We start from the raw sequence: 10,393 nt of genomic DNA, 5'->3' as shown, positions 1-10,393 counted from the left end.
TATTAACATAGAAATCGCTGTAGCTGCTTCGAAACCCTCAACTTAGAATATATTTGGGGTGATGATAATGATTCTGAGAAATTAAAAATATTTATTTAAAGTAAATTTCCTCAATTGTGCTATTGCGATATCATGGCGTAATCATTTTATATATTGTCTTAATGCCACATTTATAATTGTTTGTATACATTGATTATTAAAATACATGTAAAATATATGTTATTTTCAAACGAACTGTGACATGAATTAATAAGTATGTGCAATATAGGACAAACAAGTTTAAAGTTCAAAACTTTGTGCAGTGTACTGGTAACATGGGTGGATTGTATTTCTGTGCTTGATTAAATTTTTTATTTCGCTCGTCTGCTCTTTACAATATTCTGGTTGGATGAACTAATGTAGATATGCATATGAATTTGCCGTCAATTCATATGTAATATCTTATCAAACTACTCGAACTGATCAAGCACATAGCTACGTGCATACATATATTTCCATTCTACTTACTGATGACGAAGTAAACGAAATTTTCAACCAGTTTTGAATTCGGCTTTTTCAACTGCCTGTGTGAACAGTGTTATGTTTTTTCTTCCCAATATATGTATATGCAAATATGACTTTACATAAACACGCTATTCGATTAGTAATAGTATATCTAAGGAAAATACAATTGAGTGATTTTTTGGTTTTGTTGTCTGTATAGAGTTATATTGTTTAATCACTATATGAATATTTACATATATTGTATATATGTATGTATATATATATATGAATCATATACACAATACTACAGAAGTAAGGAAGTGCAGTGTACAGAGTCATATAAACATTTCTCTAAAAATGCGARCTTCGATATTTTTAATATTGTTGTTCTGGTTGGTATTTCACTTTCACTTTTTCACGCACTACATGGGTTCTTCCCTGCTGAGGAAATGTACCGCCACAGCTGTAAAAGACAAGTTCCTTGGATATTTTTTACACAYATTTTCTGTGCTGCTATATTTTTGGTTTATAAAATGAAGCGAGCCTAATGTGTACTCCAAACCAAAAAAAAATGTTCTATTCCTGACACGAATGCAGTGCAATATAAACAGACAAGGCAGTGCGCGAAAAAGCGAGGCTACACACAATACTTTAACACAATGAGATTCAGCAAAAGGTAAAGGATTCATCCAGGAGTTCCTATACCTGCGTTAGTAGTTTTACGATCTATGAACATTTAAAACGTTCCCAATTCCTTTGAACATTGATATCAAACTTCAAAATTGTTTTTCAGATTACAAGTTTGCTATTAAGTTTTGTTTTCTATCTTTACGTATTTATAGTTTCTCTTCCTTTTGACGAATTTCTCTATTGTATTTTGAGCATTGTTGGAACATGTTTAAAAGCCTTAAGAAAACTAAAGTATCAATCGTTCAGGCAGTACACATTTTCAGTCTTTTCGAAATCGAAGGGTAATATTTCAAATATAAATTTAAATAACCTTTTAACGAAAATTTCATATTTTGTTTGCATTATAGCAGTTCTGAAAAAAGGTTAATGTGAAAATTTACGCTTTCTTGCCACATGCTAAGGGCAAATATAAATATTTTTACTGCTGGAACGCAGAAAAGAGTAATTGATATCCTAAATATAAACAAAAATGTGGACAATGTCAACTTACTGTTATCAGTTTTATGTTGCTAAAAAATATCTTTGCTWTTTAATATAGATATTTTTATCGAATATGGGTTTACAATAAAATTTCGGTTATATTGCAATACATTTGACATCAAATATATAAGATAAACAGTGATATGATACCTCCTGTATGGCAATCAACTGCTGTTATGCAAACAATGAATGGTGTAGCAGATCTTTGCACTAAAAACGAGTAAATTATGTAATAATTAAAAATTAAAAGTAAATAGTCCTATTAAATCTATAAAGTATTCAATTTATTTGCGTAGTAGGTGTATGGCAGTGTTTCGAGAACGAAACGTAATTAATAAATGGTGAATAGCATTTTCGTAWCATAATGAGAAAGAATGTATACATATAGAGTTAAAAATCAAATAAGATACAGCTGGGCTTCGAATAAAATATAATATTTACTGCACACAATTTATTGATCACTATTTTAACTGCAGGCCACCAATCGAGTGCATTAAAATGCATATTGCTAACTCATGCAACCGTCACATATATGAACCCAGCGCTCTGCTGCATAGTATATAGACTACGAATTACTTTATTCCCCTTAATACAGAAGGAATAGTAAAGCATAGGTACAGTATGCAAGTAACACTGACTTGTTCTGTTAGGAACTTGTATTGCGATTTAATTAACAAGACTTTTGAACGTACAATTACTTAAATAAATGAATGACAAAGTGATTCAGGCTCGTTATTACCCAACAAAACAATTAAAAATCAATGATAAGATATAAACTAAACTCAAAACTGTAATTTGGAGCCGCAAAACGAAGAGTACACTTCTATCTGTGGTTTGAAAGTTTTAAAAATGTGGCCATGATTCCGTCTCTAAATTTTAATGTACATATGTATCTCACAAACCACCAAAACTATATTAACGAATCTTGCYTAGGATTTCTCAGCCATTGTGACAACGGTTATATTGATACAAACTGCGATAACTCACAAAAAATACGAGCTAAAGAGAGGTCGCATTGGATGATATACAACCGAGGTAAGATCAGGTCAATAGATAATTTTCCTTCCCCTGTTATATTTTATATAAATAAATAACTTCCCTTTGCTTTATATTGGTTTTATTATCCGGAAAGGGATGCGATTTTGTCGGGTAGTAATATTCATATTTGCATTTACCTTATATACGAATTTTAAGTTTCTGCTTGGTTTACATCATATATATATCATGTACCTTGAATCATTAAGACAACATATGAAACTGAAAATATCCTAGTTTAAGGCTGAGATTGTGTTAAATCGTTCATTAAACCACCCCAACAAGTTGATGCAAATAATTTAAACCTTTTCCTACCCCAAATATATCAAATATCTTGATTTTCGACTTTCCGAAATTAAGACGACAAGTTTTCTTAAAAACAGTTGTTGAACACCATATGATAATAGTTCCCCCAGATATTATAATAAGCCTCTAAGCCGCATATGTCTCCTATCTATAATGATTTCCGATCATCTGGTTGCCTTTTTCCTCATATCTTCTTCTTCTTAATTGACGTAGACACCGCTTACGCGATTATAGTCGAGTTAACAACAGCGCACCAGTCGTTTCCAACTGGTCTTTCCAACAGAGTGGAGGTCTTCCTCTGCTTCCCCCGGCGGTTACAGCGTCGAATACTTTCAGAGCTGGAGAGTTTTCGTCCATTCGGATAACATGACTTAGCCAGCGTAGCCGCTGTCATTTAATTCGCTGAACTATGTCAATGTCGTCATATATCTCATACAGCTCATCGTTCCATCGAATATGATATTCGCCGTGGCCAACGCGCAAAGGACCATAAATCTTTCGCTGAACTTTTATCTCGAAAACTAGCAACGTCGACTCATCAGTTGTCCTCGTCCAAGCCTCTACACCATATGGGAGGACGGGAATTATTAGTGACTTATAGAGTTTGGTTTTTGTTCGTCGAGAGAGGAAAAAAGAAAGGCCGAATTCCTAGGTGCGCGTTATCGAACATCTGACTCTACTAAACGTCATTAAACTAAAAATTATAAAAAGTCATAACATAATTCAAAAATATGATATAAAACTCCAATTGGGCACAATGGACCGCAATAGCAAGTGGACTAAAATTTTTGAAATATAAGCTTAGCCTAGCCCACKGACAGGTTTAATGCACATGGGTATATCTGAAACCATATACAATAAGAAAATTCGCTCAGAACAAATCCCCACATAATATATTATGACGAAAACTTTTCCAAATCAAACCGAAACTTTTTGACTTCTCCTTGGTACCAAATATTATATGAGGACCCTAGTGCTTTTAGCTGAATTTTTCCCGAAAATATCGATTGAATTGTGAAATATGCAAGTATAATTGAAATTCGGAAATTACGCTTTAACCCTTAGTTTGCTAAAGATGGTACYTTCAATATTGATTGAATCGGATCAATAATTCTCTTAGCTTTCGTATAGTTAATATAAAGATTTTCGAACTTCCGGGTGACAACTTCTCACAGATTGATCGATATTTTCCGTGAAAAGTCAGCTAGAGGCATTTTGGTGCGATCCTTTTTTAAAGTGATATCAGATTTGTGCAAATTTTTCTTCTTCAAATTTTTTATTAACTCTAAAACCACAGATGCTCATCTACTCTTTTATTATCTGAACCAAGTTCCTGTTCTTTGTATTAATTTTTGGCTTAGTTGTTGATTCCGCCCACTTGCAGTACCCACCGTTCTGGGATGCCARGGACACGTGTACCAAGTTTCACTAGGATATCTTGATATTTACTCAAGTTATAGCTTTAATGAACAGACGAAAAGAGAAACAGTCACCGGAATTAAACTCGTCCTTTCAATTTATTTGTATATATATATAATACTATTTTTATATATCGAATTATTCAGAGTGTTACAAATTATTATTGGGAGAAAAAAAGTTATACTTTATGCTTCGAGTATAAAAATAACATAAATTCTTTTATGTCTGATTATGATATGTCCAAAATTTGAATTCCGTAAATTTTGCATTCACAATATTTCTGGGATTATGTTGATAGGAATATTCAGTATTTTCTTATGTTTATTTTGTTTTAACATTTATCAAACCTACTTATATGTCAATACAACAGTGCTTTACGATCAAATGCAAACCCAAATTTTAATTTCAATCTGAAGTTTCATTGAGCAGAAATTAATTGCTAACCATAAATAATGAATATTTGTGTACAAATATTTCAGTTATAGTATTTTGTTAGAGTAAGCGCTGTGTAAAATGTAATTACATAAAAAATTCAATCGTTTATGCCTCAGCACGCGCCACTTCGACCACGAGCTTGAAGCTTTAATACAATTGCTGCAACAGTTTCTTTTTCTATCTCCTTCTATTACGCCACTCCAACTATTTAGTTACTTTTCTTACATATGTATATACATATGTTGGTAAATTATTTACATTTTTTCCGGAACCTTTGTTTTTCTATACTTTGCAAAGTACTTTCTCATGTTGTGGGACGGCAATAAATAATTCGCATTTATACTAACAAGATTACATTCATATGTATCTATATCTAATATATATGTGTGTAAATATGTGTGTGTATATCTCCAAYTTTATAAAGTTGGTTGAATAAAATATCAGAGGTCTCTGGCGATTTTCTCTTTTTTGTGTTTCCCCTCAACAACTCGCAATGGGAAAGTAAAATAATGATTTGTGAGCCAAAGGAGCAAAAATATGAAATAAATATACAAGTGTTGCAGTTCAAGTGTATACCATATTGTGTATGTGTTATTATACAAACTTATGATGGAACGATTTACAACGTTGTCACTGAGACTATTGATGCGAGTGAGATTGTAATCACATCTCCTTAGCGGTTGCTCCTTTTCATTATCTAATATGCTTATATGCTTTACTAATAAAATTAAGAATATTTATATATATTAATATATGTATATGTGTATGAACGAAATTAAATAAAATTTTTCTCAGAATGACTCAAAAAGTGTGAAGTGTGTTGTTACCTTATATATTAGCTAAATACAGAAGTGAAATGAGGATATCAATAGGCTTGTAAAGTTTTGTTAACTTAACCGTTATTTGTACTAGTTAAGATTAATACAAGTAATGAGAATGACGAAAGGAGTTGGTTACCTGCCTGCGACTCATTTAGTTCGCCCTTCGCTCTAGCCGGGCATGCGGTTGAGTAAAAATTGAGATATTGTAATATCACTTGGTACACGTATTCCTTGAAACCATGAGGATATTGGTATTGTAAATAGGCAAAATCGATTAATAAAATGCTTTAGTCGAAAAAAATAATATTCCAGAGTGGACTATTATATTGGTTAATTAATAGGATATTTGATCAAATCTATGTTTCTAAAACCAGTAGGATTTAATGCTAATAATTAATAGAAGCGGTTCAATACCTTCTCGTTTCATGTAACAACAGAGAATATAATAGTTTTGTAACATCTAACGGATGTATAGATATGGAATTATGTATATATAAATGATCTGGATGACGATATCAATTCTGAGTGACTATTTGTCTACCGTCCGTCAGTGCAAGCGATACCGTTGGTAAAAATTAAGATTATCTTCGTACATACATTTCTTTGCTTCCAATCGGGTTAGTATTACTGATGGACTTATCGGCWCACTATCCCGCCCACAAAGTGCCATTAAGTGAAAACATTTAAAATGCCATAACTAAATTAAAATAGAAAACTGCAACTTGGTATAGAGGACTACATGCTTGTCTTTAAGCTTATGTATTGGATTTGTTTTTCCTAATTAGTTCTTTATTAATTTATTCTTTTTTTAAATTTCGTTATACCAAAATGTGTAAGTACCCTCGCAACATTATTGGTTATAATTATTTTGATTAACAATTTGCGTCAAACTACCTACATACTTAACTCAAATCATTTTCTATAAAATTAGTTGGTAGTCATCAATACCGTGAATATGTTAAAAAATTAGTCTAATTTGAAATCAATTATATGTTTTCTATTAGGAAGCGAATGGTGAACGAATTCGATATTTATAAAATGTATTCTTTTGTATTGTGTTATGTATTTATATATAAATAATGTGCTAAATTAAAATTCTAATTTTCCGACTTATCCCCTCCTTTCAGAAATATTGGAACATTTTCTGATATGTAAAGCTCTTATATACACTAAACTAACAATGGAATGGATAATGGAAAAAGTTGTATTGGTGTTTTTTATTACGTAAGTCATATTGAATAAGATATACTCTACGAACGTGAAATCGTAGTAATGAGTAGGAAATGAACAGAATATAATTGCATCTACCATCATATATACTAAACTGATAGGGAATGATGAAATGAAATATTTCCTGCAAAAAGTTCGTGCTTGTATATGCAAGATTATAGCTTACTCAAAGATGGATTGATATAAACCAGTCCAAGATGAAGTGAAATACAATTAGGGTACCTCCATACATACGGGGTGGCTGTTGAATTTTGCTACATTAGGAAACTCAAATTTTTTTTTTTTTCAGTGTATGGAAYTCATTTTTCTTTTATTCATGTTAAAGCCCATTCAAATTTATTAAACATAGCTTAATTAGTTTTATCAATAATKKAATTTAAATGCCCCCCCTGCTCGTTGATGCATGTGCGGCATCTTACCAAAATGTTGTTCATTACTGCTTGGAGAGTTGAGACAGGAATAGCCGCAATTGTTTCTYGAATGGATTGCCTTAGTTCATTCAAATTTATTGGTTTTGCTTTGTAGACTTCCTGTTTGCAATAACCCACAAGAAAAAGTCAGGTGCAGTAAGGTCAGGCGACCTTGGTGGCCAACGGAAATGTGGAGTTTCTGGATATCAGCTTGTTGGGAAATTTTCGTCGCAATTCTGTCATAGCAGGTTGGGCTATGTGAGGAGCTGCACCATCTTGCTGAAACCACACAGAGTTGAAAGAAATTCTSATTCGGCGTAATTCTGGATAGAAAAACTCTCTCAACATGCTCAAGTAACGGTCTCCAGTAACCGTAACGGTGTGTTTTCTTCGAAGAAGTAGGGCCCGACAATACAGTGTGATGAAACTGCACACCACACTGTGACACGATGTGGATCCAATTCCGTCTCATGTGGGTTGGAAGCTCTCCATATTCGACAATTTTGTTTGTTTATGTTGCCGTTTAAATTGAAATGTCGCCAGACATGAAAAGACAGTTCAACATGTTTCCATCCTCTTCCACCATTTGAAACATCTTCTGGCAAAATTCCAATCGAATCGGCAAGTCTGCAGCGTTCAGTTTGTTGGCCATTTGAATTTTATATGGGAATAAGTCCAAATCTTTGTGTATAATTGACTATAATGACTGTCTGCTTACACCCATTTGAGCAGATAAGCTTCTTGTCGAAACACRTGGATTGTTTGGTATGGCAGCAGCTACAGCAGCGATTGTTTGCTCCGTTTGAACTGAAGGGTTTCGATGGTAAGGTCTTCTGTTGACTGTCCCATGCTCGGCAAAATTGTTTACAAGTCTCATTATGGTCCATCTGCTTGGAGGATTGCCGGCAAACGTTCGCCTATACTCTGTTTGAACCGAAACTACGGACTCCAGTGCGTGATAGCGGCGAACAATCCAAATTCTTGTTTCAGTGTCCCAGTTATCCATTCTATAAAATGAAAAAAAAAATTAACCAGATTCATTAAATAGGAAAAAAGTTATTTAATTTGTTTTTGGTAGCGGCTTTCATCAGCCACCCTGCATATAATATACACCATTTTATTCTTTAATGCTGTAATTAAYCTAATTTTTAATATAAGTTTAATTTATAATATTATCTTTCCAGTAGCTCAAATATGGACGAGAAAGATCGCAAAGTACTTTCAGAAATACGTAAGTATTTTATATTTGTTGATTTATTTATAATTATAAGATAACATCCAATATATTATTATTAATTCAGGTTTACTTTTGAAGTATGTAAGCTCTTTAAACTGCTTGGCTTTATATCATCATAGATATATGTAATACATTTTGTAACAGATGTCTGAAGTTTATTGATAAGTTTTCTTTGTGTGAAGTTTTATTGCGATATTTGCATTCACATTTGCTACAAAATGCCTCTGATGAAACTCAAATTGGTATCAAATCATCATCAAACCACCAGCATGCGAAGTTATTCGTGTGCCAAGTTTCAAAATTTATAATGTTTTGCTTAAGCAATAGCTTTCATAGAGAGACGGCTAAACTAACTAATTACTGACATGTTGGTTGTAGGTGTTATAGTAAATCGATTTGTGAACAAAACGGAATACTATATGTAGTTTCGCATTTGTATATTCCCTTTATATTCATCTGACATCTACGTACTCTTATATGTGATTTGAATATATAACAATTTTGTTTTCATACATCTAACCTGCTAAACATGAAACAACACGCACAGACATTTCACCTGTTCCATCCATTTCATTTCAAAGACTGATTGCACCAAAAATGTTTTGTGACGTAAGGGTAAGGGACATAGTTTATTGTGTTTTAAGAAAAACCGGAGAATAACATATGTTTGTATATACTTAGATGAAATACCTTTTGTTATTGTCCCATTCTAACAAGATGTTGTGAAGTTTAATTTAAAATAAAGTCTGCAGCATCGATTCGTTGTTGTAGGTTGAGATTCAATGTGCAATGATAGAATGGGGTTTAGTGTTGCCTTCTTCTCTGAACTTATTTGCAAATTATTTGAGGGTGGATTGTAACACAATTAACCAAGCTATGGATAATTTGATTGGTTAAGTTAGAAATGTGTTTGCTTGGCACGTGACGTGTGATATGGTTCATTAAGTTAGTCAAAGTATTGAAATTTCTATGTACTATATTTTATTCTTTATTTCTTAACCCAACTATACAGGTATGTTATATCCTTAATAATACCACAAATTGGCAGCAACTTCTTCCATAATTTTCAAAATTCAACAAAAATTACTCCAAATATTCTACAGCTAATAAATTTAAGTCGGACTTTATTTTGTTTTAGATTTGAAATCGTAATTTTTATATCCTGAACAGGGTAAGTTTGCCACGATGTATTTAACACCAATAAGGAAACGTCAGAAACCATTTATAGTATATTAGTAAATGATCAGCTTGATGAACTGAGTCAATTTCAACAACTTTTTCTACAAATGCTTCTGTGCTGCCGAAGTTAATGCCTTGTTTAATACAAATTTGCTTTTTGGATTGTAGCTATTGCTTCCAATTTTCTTTTCCTTGAAAAGGTTTCTGTACCACAATATTCAAAAAACTAGAAAGAAAAAGAACGAAAGTAAAGAATATAGTAATGAAATTATGACAAAGTCAAAGCGATATTGGATTACATTGATTTTGTTTTGTAAATTATGTTAGCCTTTATCCGAAGAGTTGAATAGACTTATATACTCTCCTAGACTTTATATATCTAACAGCATTATTAATGGTTGATATCTTAAATAATGATTATTGGAATGATGTTCCAGAATAAGAGTATCGTGCTCGTTATAAATTATGTGACAGTGTTGTGAATACAGTAAAATTCCCCATGAGTAATAAAATCAAATTCAATAAAGCATAAATTTTATGAACACATCATTTTCATTAATATTTTAAAACAAAACTAATTTCTATAACCAGACATGACCGGACACAAACTGACCTGCGCTGGCATAACGGAAACATATAGAATAATTGGCATTCACTCCTAGCTGACA

General features: G+C 32.4%; 1 long non-coding RNA gene across 1 annotated transcript in view; it reads left to right on the top strand.

Moving 5' to 3' along the window:
- The window catches only part of LOC108965037, a 94,587-nt gene extending 86,047 nt beyond the window's left edge, over positions 1-8,540 (top strand). The window contains exons 4-5 of the long non-coding RNA XR_001993075.1: positions 6,797-6,893; positions 8,494-8,540. This is a non-coding gene — a long non-coding RNA (uncharacterized LOC108965037). The remainder of the gene's footprint in view (positions 1-6,796; positions 6,894-8,493) is intronic.
- Positions 8,541-10,393: the final 1,853 nt, after the last annotated feature.

The sequence above is a fragment of the Bactrocera latifrons genome, unplaced genomic scaffold, assembly GCF_001853355.1.
Source record: "Bactrocera latifrons isolate USDA-ARS-PBARC rearing strain unplaced genomic scaffold, ASM185335v1 scaffold_132, whole genome shotgun sequence".
Taxonomy (NCBI): Eukaryota; Metazoa; Arthropoda; class Insecta; order Diptera; family Tephritidae; genus Bactrocera; species Bactrocera latifrons.
This window is presented reverse-complemented; position numbering and strand designations above follow the sequence as displayed.